Below are 14,642 nucleotides of genomic sequence, written 5' to 3'. Positions count from 1 at the left end.
TGCATCATTACTTTCAGCCTTGATAAACTCATTGGTTTGAGGCTTGATAACTACTGTCCATTATGGTCCTATTCACAATTGTCAGTCAAATACGGTTCCTCTGATACAATCAAATGCTATTTCTTTTATCTATATATTCCTTGAAACTATTTCATATTTGGAATTAAGAGCAATGAAACTAACAGGAATGCGAGGACAATAACGGTTTTTGAACGCTAGTTGATGGGAGTGGTGCAAAAAAAAAATACAATCAACCTCATTAAATTGAATTTTTTTATGGTTGGGCTTTTTTGTTTTCATACCTAAGGGCACTGGGGATTCCTGTGGCAAGGACCTTTCACTGTTGGCTAGTGCTACAGAGGTAAGAACTATGGCTTAATTTTATTTGTAGTGTTCCAGGGGAGTAGTGCTGGTGGGACAGAAGAAACACAAGACTACATCCTCAGCGGTAAAGATGTTAAGGAAAGGCCAGCATGAAGAAATATTAGGCACTGCGGAGAAGACAAGAGGGAGCCTGTGAATGTGGTTTAAGTAGACTTTTAAGATCCTTAGCAAACTGTTAGCACTCGGCTTGCTCCCTCATTTGTGGTACCTCATTCATGAAGACCAAAGTATGTTTTTTCCAATACGATAACACTTCTCAGAACTTCAGGTGGCTGTACCACGTGATGCATCATCCTGAAGCCCTTGCAAACCAAGGTTCGCTGCTGACCCCTCTATCTTTTACTGTTGGGTAAGGGGATAACCGGTGCATCACTAGTGGACTTGGGCAGCTTGCCGAGCCTCCAAGAGTCTGCATACATCTTTTCTAGCTGTGGAGGCAGGGCTAGAGCATATGTTTCGATCAGGGCCCAATGTCTTACCCCTCGCCAGTTCTTTAATGGTCACCCGTATCTCCTGTGCAATAAAGCAATAAAGCAAATGAAGCATTGGAATGCATCATTTTGCTTTGATCAATTGTTTTAACAGTGTGGATTTTTTTTAATGTTTGGAAGCCAGAGGCCTGAAAGTTGTGTGCCCTGGACCTAGTTGTGCACTTAGTCACCAGTTATGAACAAAAATAAACCTTAAGCAAGGTCTAAACCTCGATTTTTAATATATATAAGTCACCACTAGGGTAGGTCCTAAACGGACCGCAGGGCAGAGTACATTGTATTTAAACAGTTGGAGATTGGACATTTACTTTTAAGTTTTACATGTCCTGGTAGTGAAAAGCTCTCAAATTTGTCTTTCACAATTGCAAGGCCTACTTCTCTCATGTGATAAAATAGGGTCACCTTATTACATTTCATAACTGATAAGGTTTGTTTGGGAGTAGGTAGGAATTGTATGTTTGGTCCCTGTGGAATTGTAATTTATAACATTCTTTAATGGTAAAGTCATATTTTAAATACAAATTCTGACAATACCATTCTTAGAAAGTGGGAATTTTCTTGTCCTAACCATTTGGTGCCTGCAGCCTGTATACTGGGTCACATGACTTGGTGTAGTTGGCCTCTGTATATATATTCCTTTCAGATGACATCACAATGGAGGATCAGGGTGTAAGAAGGATAGGCCATCTTGACTTCATGAGAAGAGGGGAATGGTCAAATGTCACACTTGTACATCAAAGGACACTGTTCAGCTTACACACACAGGACTTCACACTAGCATAGTGTACCAGCTGACAGACTGGGACCAGGGCAGGGAGGCAAGAAATTCTAGATACTTCTGGAGGGGGAAAATTACGGATGTTTCTTCTACTTTAAAGAGGGCACCAGGTATAAGAACGGAACTCTCAGACCCATTCGTCAGTACATTCCCGGACCTGTGAATACTACAGGAGAAGAACTGCCCTGCTGCTTGGGGCCAGCCCTGATATCTGAGAAGGAAGACTGGACCTGCACCCTTCCTCCAAGGGTACCAGAGTGACTCCAAGGGCTAGTTAGCTGGCCTCCTGTTCTAAGCTACAGGGATACAACAGCTCCAGAGTTCTCCCTACACCTGCCCAGCTGACTTATTACACTGGAACTGCGTGAGACCTGCTGGCCTCTGCTAAATGAGTGCCTGATACCTCCAAGGTCCTGGGCCCTTGGTGTGGCATCCGTTAAGCTCCTCCTTGAAGAAATACCGAAGTTGTGGGCTCTTTATGACTGCCAACGGGCCAGTTTGCGTTCAGATTTTGCTGCCTGTGCCAATCCCTGAAGCGCCAGTAAACCTGACCCTTCAGGCAACAGCGACCACCAGTGAGAACCGGCAACACGAGATTTGCACTTCATGCTACTGCATTGACAGTCTGTGGTGACTGCTAAAGTGAACTTACAGCAATGACTGTCTGAGAGGCCTGTCGGGATATTTGCGCTACAGTGACGACCGTCCATAACCCTGCGCTTCACGCTACAGTGATGACCACCCGCGATGCTCTCCCTCTCCTCAGGGACGCCTTCAGTATGAATGGAACACTACAAGTTAGACTTTTAGAGGGGAACTTTGTCAGCAAGACGAAACTTGATTCTTGTATCTGACCCGCATCCCATCGTGGCAGCCTGAACTCATGACTTTCACCCAGTCTCGTATGACTAGATAGTTGTGAGTGATGCTTTGTGCTTTTTGGCACCATACTTACCTTAAAACTTTGATTTTGCATATCTCCAGTTCTACAGATTTGATTTTTGTTGTTTTGGTGTCAAATAATACATCCAAATTTAGTCTTTGTTTCTAATTTGGAGTGCCATTTTTTCTTGTGCTGTATTTTCACGTAAACGCAGTTTGTGTACTGCATAAATACTTTACACATTATTTCCAAGTTAAGCCTGAATGCTTTAGTGGCAGGCTACCAGAGGGTTAAGCAGGGGTTAATTTAGTGATTTTTGTGGTTTACAATGTCAAGGATTGTAGCTTCTGCTTGGGTAGGGTTTCAGTCCCTTCAACTAACGATCCAATTTCTCACAGGAGGGGACATCTTTCCCTAGTACAGTGGATTTTCTTGTTTTAGAAGTCATTATAAGACTGACAAAATTGGAAGTGGAGATCCGGATCCGCATCGGAAGGCAGAAGAAAGAAACTAGCAGCAGCATGCATGGGTGGCGCTTATATGCGGTCCCTTTCTGTCATTGCTAGAGTGGTACAAAGCCAGTGCAGCACCGCACAGTGCCACCTAGCCGAGCACAACAGCATTGCTGAAAAGTTTCCAGATCAAGGTTGACACCTAGGGAATATTCCAAAGGTGAGGAATCTGCTGTTATATTTATCCATCAGAAAACAAATGTGCTAACTCTGCTGATCTTGTGGTCACTTGCGGTTAAGCATACAGAAAGAGCCTCTCTAGCTATACCTTTTTACTACTGGCCCACAGGAGAGTTTACTGAGTTCAGGGCTCTACTTACACTATGTACTACCATTAACAAAACACTTTCAACCATTGCTTTGCTAAGACCCACTTGCGGTGGACACATGCGCAATCTTGTGTATGACTATTTCTGAGCATGAAGCCATCATCTTCAACAGGTTTATTATTGTCTTGATTATAAGATGACGTGATGTCTCAAAAAGAGGAAACTGCCTTTTGAATACCAACATCTTAACACAGCTTCTAGAAAGGGTTGGATCTGCTGTGTCACAAGATTCAAATTCTTGACAAAAGCTTGAACCCTAACCTGTGCAAACAGGCCACTGCGGTGTCTGTGCTAGGCATTGTTGCTAGCTGCCGCACTTTATCAACCAATCATCCAGATTATGAAAGATGTGAATTACGTTTCTGCGATGCTACCACCGCTATGCATTTGATAAATACCCAAGGGGCTGTTGTGATGACTAAGGGCAGAACTTTCAGTTGTAAGTGTTGCCCACTTACCATAAATGTGCAGGCAGCTGTGAAGTGCTTGCTGTATGGGGAAGTGGAAGCATATGTCTACTGTGTCAAAGTTTTTCATGTAGTCCCTTGTGTGGAGCACCGGAATGGCGTTCTGCACGGTGGTCATTTTAAAGCACTGTGATGGGATGTACTACTTCAAGGGCCTGTGATCTAGGTTAGGCCACAAAGTTTCATTCTTCTTGGGGAAGAGAAAGCACAGGGAACCCCTTCATACTGTTGGTGGGGGCGGGGGGGCTGTTCTATGCACCTTTGGTGAGGAGCTTTTGAACTTCTTCCTGCAATAGTCGCATGTGGTGTTGACTCACTACATGATGACAAGGTGCTGAGGGCCAGATGTACGACCATGACAATTTGCAACTCGCAAATTGCGCTTGATTGTGAGTCACAATTTGCGAGTCGTAAATTGCTATGTACAACAGTGTCTAAGACACTGTTTGTGATTCCCAATGAGGTCGCAAATTGCATACCTCATCAATATTCATGAGGCTTTTGCAATTTACGACCCCATTGTGAATGGCTGGCCCTCCCAGGGATTGTGGCCTGCTGGGCTCAGCAGACCGCAATGTCTGGGACTGCTTTTAAATAAAGCAGTTTTTTTTAAATGCAGCCCATTTTCCTTAAAGGAAAACGGGTTGCATTTTTAAAAAAACATGAACCGTTTTTGTTTAATTTATTAAGGGCAGGTAGTGGTCCTGGGGACCACTGCCTGCCCCTAAAAATATGTTCCCTTGCATTTGCAAAGGGGTCCCCTGGAGACCCCTTCCTGTTGGCAAGTGCTTTACCACTCTCTTGAAGAGAGTGGAAAACTGAGTGTTTTGCGATCGCAATTGCGGTCGCAAAACATTCTTACACAGCTTGTGCGGTCGCAAGTAGGAAGGGAACGCCCCTTCCTAATAGCGAGTCGTAAAACACTATTTTGGCCCTATATGTGTTGGCATGGTGTGGAACTCCAGGCAGAATCTCTGCTGCACCAGTGAAAGAACACATTTATCTGAGGTTATTTCATCATATTGTGGATGGATTAAGGTTAGTCTTTCCCCGAAAGATGTGGACTGCAGGACCCTCTCCTGTTGCTGAGACAGGAGGCCCTTCCGAAGAAGTACCCGGATCAGAGGACAAATACTCCTGCTGTAGGTACAATGCTTTCGTGGGTCAGTTCGGGGCAATTAAGGTGACTTGGGTCTGGAATACTCTAACTTTCCTCAGAACTTGAGAATGGAGAGGAAGTGGCAGGAAAGCATGAAGGAGACCCATGTCCCATTACAGCTGAAATGTATGGACTAGCCACTTTCCTGGAGCACGCAGTAGAGTAGAAACCGCACTTTCTTGATGGAGACAAAAAGATCTAACCAGGGTATGTACAATGGTCAAAGTGTCTCTTGCTGCCTCTGATTTTCAAATTCCTCAGGTGGGCACCTCCCCTAAGTAGTGATGAGTCTGTCACAACTGTGAAGTCTTTGTCAGTAGGGGAGGGTGCCTGCTGCATGTCTGGTGTCACTGCAAAATATGCTGGGTTGTCTCCTGTGAGATCTGGATGGAGCTGCATGAGAGCCCTGATGCTGGGCCCACTGAAACGGCAGGTTCCCCTGCATATGCCACTTGACGTTTGGGACAAGGAGGATGTATGAAGCTATGAGTCCAAGAAGACTCAGAGCTACCTTCACTGAGACCCAGGATTGAGAACACAACATCTGGTTCATATGCGTAATGTCCTGGACTCACTGCAGCTGTGAAAAGGCCTTCAAATTCCCTGTGTCCAAAACATCATCAGTAAAGGGGATCCGTTATGTGGAGCACAGGTGGGACAGGTGGCGGCTCATTGATGGAAAACACTGGCGATGTCAGGAATTCAGCCGTTGTCTGAAGGTGGTCTGAGACCGTTTGCGGCAAACCCGCCTTGTGCGGCCATTGAAGTACAGGATTACATGTCCCACAACTTTCAAGGTGAGCAGAAACCACCACCATCACTTTTGTAAACAACCAAGCAACTGCATACAGAGGCAACATTCTCTTAATGAAGACATCAATATGCTTTGCCTCTCTATCTGCAGGGTAGGTCGAATTAGGAGTGGTTTACTTGTCAAAGTTTCTACCACCAGGCTTTCTGGTGTCAAATGCCTTGTCAAAAAATCAGGATGAGTGGGGTCTTTCTCCATTGCCTGGAATCAGGTCAATTGACCGGTGCATCCAACCATGGCTTGGACTATGTGGCTGCAAGTGTTTCTATAAAAGCCTCATTGAGTAGCAAATGTGGCTCAGAAGAATAATTTCAGTTCACATTTTTCCCTTGATTTTAAAGGTATGCAAATGTAAGTGATGTATTTCTGCTGCCATTCACACAACTACTGTGAAAGAGGCACTTGCTTCCATTGGTGGCCAAGGTGGCAAACCTAACTCAATCTCTGGGGATGTATCCAGCCCACTGGCATTTTGTAAATCCAGGGGTAGCCCATCATCAGTATAGGGAAGGGGTAGCAGATTGTCTGCCTCATTATCATCATCAGGGTTATGTCGAACATTCGGCATACTGCGAACTGGATCAGAGTCATAGCCAAATAAGGCCTCTAACCTTTGATGTTACTGGTACCGAGGTAGAGGTAGAGGGTTAGAGTCAGGTTGCAAACTGACTGGATGCCCCTTCACGATTTCTAGCACAACATATGTCTGGAGTGAGCTGACAACAGTTTGGAGTCTAAGACAGGCATCATAATGGTGCCCTGAGCTGCCACTGACAAAGTCTGCATTGACTCCAACACTGAATGGACGGGCACTGGAATGGAAGCATGATCAGGTGTCCGTATGGGCCCAGGAATGGGTATCAAAGGATCAGTTGACGCCAAGAGAGGGGCTGCCAGAGGAAATCTAACTAAAGCCCCTTGTGGCTCCTTGGGTCTGGAAAGTGCGCCGCTGGAAGCATCTGATAGAGAAGCAGCATGGTCTCCATGAAGCTGAAATTTGTGTGAGTTCATTGACGGCCCAGGGAATCTGGGTGCACAGGGAATAACTGTGGAACTGGATTTGAGTTAAATGACGCTTGTGGTGTATGGCCTTTCGACTGATGCCCTCACACCTTCTTGCTTGATTTTGAGCAATGGGATGAGTTTGAGTACCACTTGGCCTTCTTGCACATGTTGCAGTGGAGTGGGAGCAAGATCTATGTTTCAACCACGACTACTACTTATGTTCGGCGATGTATTGTTTTGCCTCTCACTCTCAATTTACCTTTGGGTAAATGAGAACTCACTTACTGCACAAGTTCGATTCATCAACAGAGACCAAGCTCCAAAGGTACACATCTTGCAGGTCCATAACTGGCATCCAATGAACTTCTGAGAGGGTTTCAGGTATTCCAGATTAGGACGGGCGCACAACCGTGTGATCGCAGGATTTTGAGGGGAGCTCAAAGTAACAGTTTCCAGGCAAAGGGGCGGGCGGTAATCCCTCGTAACCGCTCAAGGTGGATGAATCCACACAGGTAGGCACAAAAGCAACAAATACCCCTGCTCTAGGAAAAGTGCAGTACGGTCACAGTAGTTTCTAGTTGTGGAAACAGTAGTAAAATAAGCACATCAACATATATCAAAGTCAATAGATGGCGGTATGCCAGGAAAAAGTTTGAAAAGGACTGAAGTTCTTGTTGTGGAAAGCAGTTTATTGTTTCTCTTGTTATGGCCAACACGTGTTTCATCGCAGGGAAACCAGACTGCGAATCTTCAGGGCCTTTGGAATAGCAAAAAACCGGGTTTGGTAATAAAGCCACGCCCAGAGCGGCGAGTGTGTGAGGAAACGCGCTGTACACGCGTAGTTAGTTATCTCCTATAGCCTTATCAGGCTCATCAGTGTGGCTGTAACCGGGAGGAGAATGGGTAAGAGCTGTAACGCTCGAAAAAAGGGGCAAACAGGCGGGTGCACCTGTTGCCATAAGTTCCCCCTCCTGTAGTTCCCGGCGCCGTTTAACGAAGACGGTCGACGTGTACAGCGCGTTTCCTCACACACTCGCCGCTCTGGGCGTGGCTTTATTACCAAACCCGGTTTTTTGCTATTCCAAAGGCCCTGAAGATTCGCAGTCTGGTTTCCCTGCGATGAAACACGTGTTGGCCATAACAAGAGAAACAATAAACTGCTTTCCACAACAAGAACTTCAGTCCTTTTCAAACTTTTTCCTGGCATACCGCCATCTATTGACTTTGATATATGTTGATGTGCTTATTTTACTACTGTTTCCACAACTAGAAACTACTGTGACCGTACTGCACTTTTCCTAGAGCAGGGGTATTTGTTGCTTTTGTGCATAACTGGCATCCACTTCATGCAGACACAGCACAGCTTAAATCTTGTTGTTTGCGAGGGAAATATCGTCCCTTGGAATGCTGTTTGATGAAATGTAGAAGTTGTTCAAAACCGACACAGTTGGGAGCGAAACTCCAGATCCACATCTAAGGGCTGGGAAAGAAAGGAACTGACATAAGCACATAATGGTGGTGCTTGTATTAAAATGCCTCTTTTTGCATGTTTATCCCCACCTTTTTTGACTGATGCTGCTAGTTTATCGACTCTGAGAGTGCACGGAGACCTGCTATTCAGACCTCAGTGCCAGTGTTCTAACCAATTACAAAGTATATGCTTAATTGACTATTCCCCATCGGCAAGGATTTACTTACTTAAAAGCCCCAACATATATGGTGCCCGGGTACCTGGGGCAGGTAAGGCAGAGTGTCTGCCCAAGGTTGCAGCACTGCTTGTGTCAACCTGTGTGTGACAATATACAAAACGGCTCACAACCTGCTACTGCAGGTTTGAAGGACAGTGGTAACACTGCTAGTTCGACGTTTCCATTTAAACCAATGGCAAAGCCCCCACTTCCCTTAGCAATATATATAAGTAAGTATCCCCTAAGGAAAGCCTATTGAGTCCTATGACAGTGAGCTGTATGGTATGAAGTAGGACATGCATTTTTATATATGCCTTAATAGCAACACTTCTAAACTGTTGTTTTGCTGAATGGGACTACCTAGCTGGATACTGTAAGGTATCAAACTAATTGTGGCATTTAACCCAACTTGATGTCGAGGTCGAATTTAATACATGAAATGTAACAACCTAGGCAACAAATTCTTAACAATTGTGACGTCCTCGAGTACGATTTCAAGGACAGAACAGGGGAGGATACAAACCTCAACATCATTATCCACAGGAGGAACCCCAGTTTATCAGAAAGACCAGGAGCCGCCAATATTGGAATTCAGGGAAATAATCCCTATTTTCAATCTTTCCAATACTGAGCTAGATATCCATAGTATGAAGCTTTTATCAAAAGGTTTATCATATGTGCCCCATTCTTCATTCAATCGGTTTGAGTTATACTGTGACATCATTTCCTTTTTCAGAAAAATTTGTCTCAAATGTTTCTTTAGTTCTGATGATTCAGGAGAAGAAATTACTAATAATATGAAAACCCTCAGTCTTCCTTCTACATTCAGTCCAGGTTTAGATCAGTTAGGACCAGAGGCTGCAGCATTTGAATTAGTAGTTCTAAAGAAGCTAGATCAGGCATTAAAGTTCATTCCAAAGCCGCTTTACAACTTAGATAAAGATGAACATTCAGCCTTAATGACTCTATCCTCTAATAAAGATTTAATAATAAAAGGATGTGACAAGGGAGGAGGAATAGTGGTCTTAGATTCTTCTAAATATGAAACTAATATGTCTAGGATGCTAGATGATCCTTCCTTCTATTTAAAAATCAATTCACACTCTACCATTAATCTCAGTAAAGAAATTCGATAGATTACCAAGCAGGCCTTAGAGAATGGAGAAATTTCAAATAAAGAATATGAATTTTTGAACTTTAATCAAGGAAAATTGGCTTGTGTATACAGATTACTAAAGATCCATAAAGATCATGAGAATCCACCATACAGGCCAATCGTCTCAACTATAGGCACAGTTACAGAACCCTTATCGAAGTATGTAGACAATTACCTTCGCCCTTATATTCCCAAAATCACCTCCTATGTGAGAGATACTGGCCATATGATTGCAAAAATTGAAGGTTTACCTTTTAACCCCTTGAATGATTTATTAGTTACATTGGATGTTGAATCCTTGTACAGTAATATCCCCCTCATAGCAGCTATGGAAACCACTAAAGAGTTCATTGAAGAACAAAAAATACCCTGTCCTGTGCCATTTGTCCTTGCATGTTTAAGAATAGTCCTTACTGAAAACATCTTTGAATTTGGTTCTCAAGTTTACCGCCAAATTAAGGGGGTAAGTATGGGTGCCTCAGTAGCCCCATCGGTAGCTAATGTTTATATGGCTGCCTTAGAAAATAAGTAAATTTACAACGAAATTGCCCCCTTTTTTGAATCGGTCTCCGATTGGTCCAGATATATTGATGACATCTTCTTTGTTTGGACCAATGGGAGAGAAACACTATCAGAATTTTTGTATTGGATCAATGCTGCTGATACAAATTTAAAATTTACTGCACATATTAGTTCTGATAGAGTAGAATTTCTGGATATTGTCATTTTTAATGATCATGACCATCTCAAAGTCAATCTTTTCGTAAAACCGACAGCGAGGAATACCCTTTTACACTATAAAAGTTTTCACCCCCGTAATCAAAGGGATAGTATTCCTTTCTCATAATTTTTACGTGTGAGACGAAATTGCTCTACTCTAACAGACTTTGATATACAAGCAAAAATCACGCGGGCCAAATTCATGGAAAGAAGATATCCCCACCGGCTGGTGAGGGACTCCTATAAAAGGGCTCGATACTATGATTGAGACTGCCTACTGAAAGTCAAACCTGTGAAAGGAAATCAGCAGATAGTCTGCATTACTAAACATTCAACAGTTAATGCTAAAGTCAAACAAATTATTAATTCAAGCTGGCATATCCTTAACAGTAACTGTTCTGAGGAACAAAAATTAGTTAAATCTCTTTTTGCGCACCGACGCAATAAAAACATTAAGGATCATATTGTCCATTCACGGTTCGAAGATCCCTCGCGTCAGCAAAATTTAGTACAAAAATCGATTCTTACGAATCAACCAGTTAGAGGTACAATACCATGTTTCATGTGTAAATCCTGCAATAACATCATTTTAGGTGAACAATTCAGTGACAATGGACATATAACCAAAGCCAGGGAATTATGGAACTGTAAGACCTCTAATGTAATCTATTTCATCCAATGCCCATGATCGCTTGGATATATAGGAGAAACTTCAAGATCCATCCAAGTATGCCTAACAGAGCACCGTTCGGCAATAAATACAAAGAAAATGTTAGCACCTCTGGTGAAACATTTTGTCGAACATAATCATGGCCCTGAAGAATTCAAGTGGAGAATACATGAGAAAATACATATACCAGAGACCAAGGGCGGTACACAGATCTGAAAAAAGCACGAAGTTTTTTGGATGTTCATCTTTGACACATTCAAAAATGGGTTGAACCTGTGTGTGCCTGTGATATAATTTTGGAAACTGTCACTGTTGGGCACTGGACTCGAACCCAGCATTGGAGGCTATTTGCTCCAGTGGGTTCCGCCATTTTGGGTCGGGAGACGGCCGAGCAGTGCAGTGCTCTGCCCCTCCCGCCCTTTCCTCTTTAAATGGCTCCTCTCACCAGGAAGCGCAGCGGGCGCGCCGAAGGCTCGCCAAAGGCGAGCCCGTCTGCGCCCGTCCGCGCCGGACCCGCGCACAGTGCCAGACCCCCTGCCTCTCCCAATCTAAGCCCGATATTCAAACGGGCTTATAGTAGAGAGACACTCTGGGCTTTAAACATTAATTCCCCCAGCAAGGGCTGCATAGTATGGAAACCTGGGACCAAAGCCCCATTCACATCTTCCCACTGCACTAACTGCTCTCAACTGCTGCCCAAACCCCTCTGGCTTCCTATTTCAGCCCAAGGAACCCAAAATACAGTTTTCATTAGGAAAAATGTCCCCCTGGTGAAGTGCCTCCTTCTCAATACGAGGTCTCTAGTAAAACACAGCTCGGAAATAGCAGAGCTAATCCAGGATGAGGACATAAAAATAGCATTCATCACTGAATCATGGACGGATGCAGCATCAGGTCCTGATATAGTGAAAGCCACTCCCCAGGACTTTGTCTGTCACACCCAAGACAGGGACAAGAGGAGAGGGGGTGGCCTTGCCATCATCCACCATAAAAAACATTTGAGGCTCCTTTCAACCCGGTCCCGCCGGCCTTGATGAATCTCTGCTTTTTAATTTCACTCTCTCAAACCATCTGTCCCTCATAGGCTGCCTTGTTTACAGGCCCCCAGGTGAGAAAATGCGATTTTTAGCAGCCTTAAGTAAATTATTAGAAGCGGCAGCAAGTACCCAAAGGTTCACACTACTTGGTGATTTTAACTTTCATTTGGAATGCAATACAGACACAGATACTCGAGACCTAATAGACCTACTACAGGGGATTGATATGATGCAGCTGGTATCTGACCCCACACACAGAGCAGGACACACCCTAGACGGGATTTTCTCGAATCTCCCCAGTCTAAAAGTTACTTCGGTTCTACCAGTCTCCTGGTCCGATCACTCTGCAATTTACTTTGATATTCCCCTCACCACCCCTGAAAAACCACCCAGCACCAGAAACGTCCCGAGACAAGTCAGAAAATGGAAGAACATTAAAGGGGACGATCTGGATAACTTATTAAAAAATTCCCTGACCTCTTTTCCTAACAACGTGGAGGAAGCAGCCAGCTCATATACGGCCTGGCTTGACCAGGCCTGCTTACTCTTGGCTCCCCCCAAAACCACCCACTCCACCCGGACGAAACCGGCCGCCCCGTGGTTTACTGAACAAATCAGGGAACACAAAATACGATGTAAAACGCTCGAAAAGGTCTGGCGAATGAATTATAGCGAGCTGGACAAACAAATTCTCAATTCCGAGCAAAGACGCTATAAAGAAAGAATCCTACATGCAAAAAAGGCCTTTCTTTCCAAACAGATAGAAGATGCCAGCAATACCCCCAAAGAACTTTTCCAGACGGTCTCTTCCCTAGCAAAACCATAGAAATTCCCTCCAGTCTCGCACTATGTGAAAGCCTGGCCACCTTTTTTCGTGAAAAGGTCGAGAACATCTTCTTTTCCTTAGATAGCCAGGTGAAGATTTCCCCCTCGACTGAGGACCCAGATTCCCCCAGACCTGCGATTAGTCTTCACCATTTCGAACCCATCATGGAAAAGGATGTGATGAGTCGCATACAAAAAATCAAATCAGGCTCCCCTCATGATCCTTGTCCCACTGCAATAGCCAAACTAGCACCAGATGCCATCGCCAGGGGACTCACTCCCCTTTTTAATCAGATGTTGGAGAAAGGGGAATATCCCTCCAGATGGAAACGAGCCTCCATCCTGCCCCTGCTAAAAAAACCTAACTTAGACATCACGGAAATGAACAACTATCGCCCGATCGCCCGACTCCCCCTTCCTGCCAAAATAATAGAAAATAGCCTGAATGCACAACTAAGCACCTTTCTAAAAACAGGGGATCATCTTGACTCTTCCCAGCACGGTTTCCGTGCGGAACACAGCACGGAATCCGCTCTGATCAAATCAATGGAAGACATAAGGCAAGTGATGGATACAGGAGGCAGAGCGGCCCTGATTCTGTTGGATCTTTCTGTGGCCTTCGACACGGTCCACCATAACTTACTGGTGGACCGGTTGAGGGCCTGTGGAATCCAGGGAAAAGCACTAAAAATCCTTCAGGCGTTCCTGTCCGATAGAACACAGTCAGTGGCGCTAGGAAACCACGAATCACAATCATTTGTACTACCCTGTGGAGTCCCCCAGGGATCTTCGCTTAGCTCTACCCTTTCTAATGTTTATGTGTCTACCCTCGCCCCGGTGATTAGATCGTTCGGTTTTCAACTCACGGCATATGCCGACGACACACAGATTGTGGTGTCCCTGCTACCCGGCAACACTGACAACACAGCAGACAGATTCAAAAACTGTATGCACGAAGTGGGATGCTGGATGGCACAAATGCTGCCTTAAACTGAACTCCTCAAAGACAGAGGTCCTGCTCTTTGGAGCTAGAGAGAACTTTTGGTCCCCGAGGTGGTGGCCAGATGAAATGGGACCACTCCTCGTGCCGGTTGATAAAGTGAAAAACCTGGGCATTCTGGTGGACAGCTCACTGTCCTTTAAACCTCAGACTAACGCACTCTCTTCCTCCCTCCATTACACCCTCAAAACCATCAGAAAAATTCTCCCGTACCTGGAGAAGAAACACAGGAAAACCATTGTTACTGGTCTAGTGCTTTCTCGCCTAGACTACTGCAACAGCCTGATGTTAAACACCCAGCAGAGTATACTCAACAAACTCCAACTGTTGCAAAATGCAGCCGCCCGCCTGATCACCGACACTCCCAAATTTGCTTTGGTATCCCAGGACCTGGTGGCACTACACTGGCTGCCAATTCGTAAGAGAATTGCACTCAAGGCTTTGTGTATGGTCTTCAAAGCCCTTCATGATATGGGCCCCAGACACATGAAACTGCTCTTTCGCTGGCACAAACCAGCACGAACCCTGAGGTCAGGAGAATTGGCCTTGGTTACGGTCCCCTGAATCAAAAGAGCTCGATGGGGAGGTAGGAGTTTCTCCCTTAGGGCAGCAGAGGCCTGGAACAAACTTCCACTCATGCTCAGACAAACTCAGAATCTGATGGCCTCTAGAAAAGGACTCAAGACTTGGCTTTTCACTCAGTAAGCCTGCGTTCTCACGTTTGCCC

General features: G+C 44.7%; 1 protein-coding gene across 1 annotated transcript in view; it reads right to left on the bottom strand.

Annotated features, from left to right (window-relative positions):
• Window positions 1–14,642, bottom strand: part of UGGT2 (UDP-glucose glycoprotein glucosyltransferase 2) — a 1,432,652-nt gene that overhangs the window by 584,354 nt on the left and 833,656 nt on the right. The gene's annotated exons all lie outside the window — the stretch shown is intronic.

Source organism: Lissotriton vulgaris, chromosome 8 (genome assembly GCF_964263255.1).
Source record: "Lissotriton vulgaris chromosome 8, aLisVul1.2, whole genome shotgun sequence".
Lineage (NCBI taxonomy): Eukaryota > Metazoa > Chordata > Amphibia > Caudata > Salamandridae > Lissotriton > Lissotriton vulgaris.
This window is presented reverse-complemented; position numbering and strand designations above follow the sequence as displayed.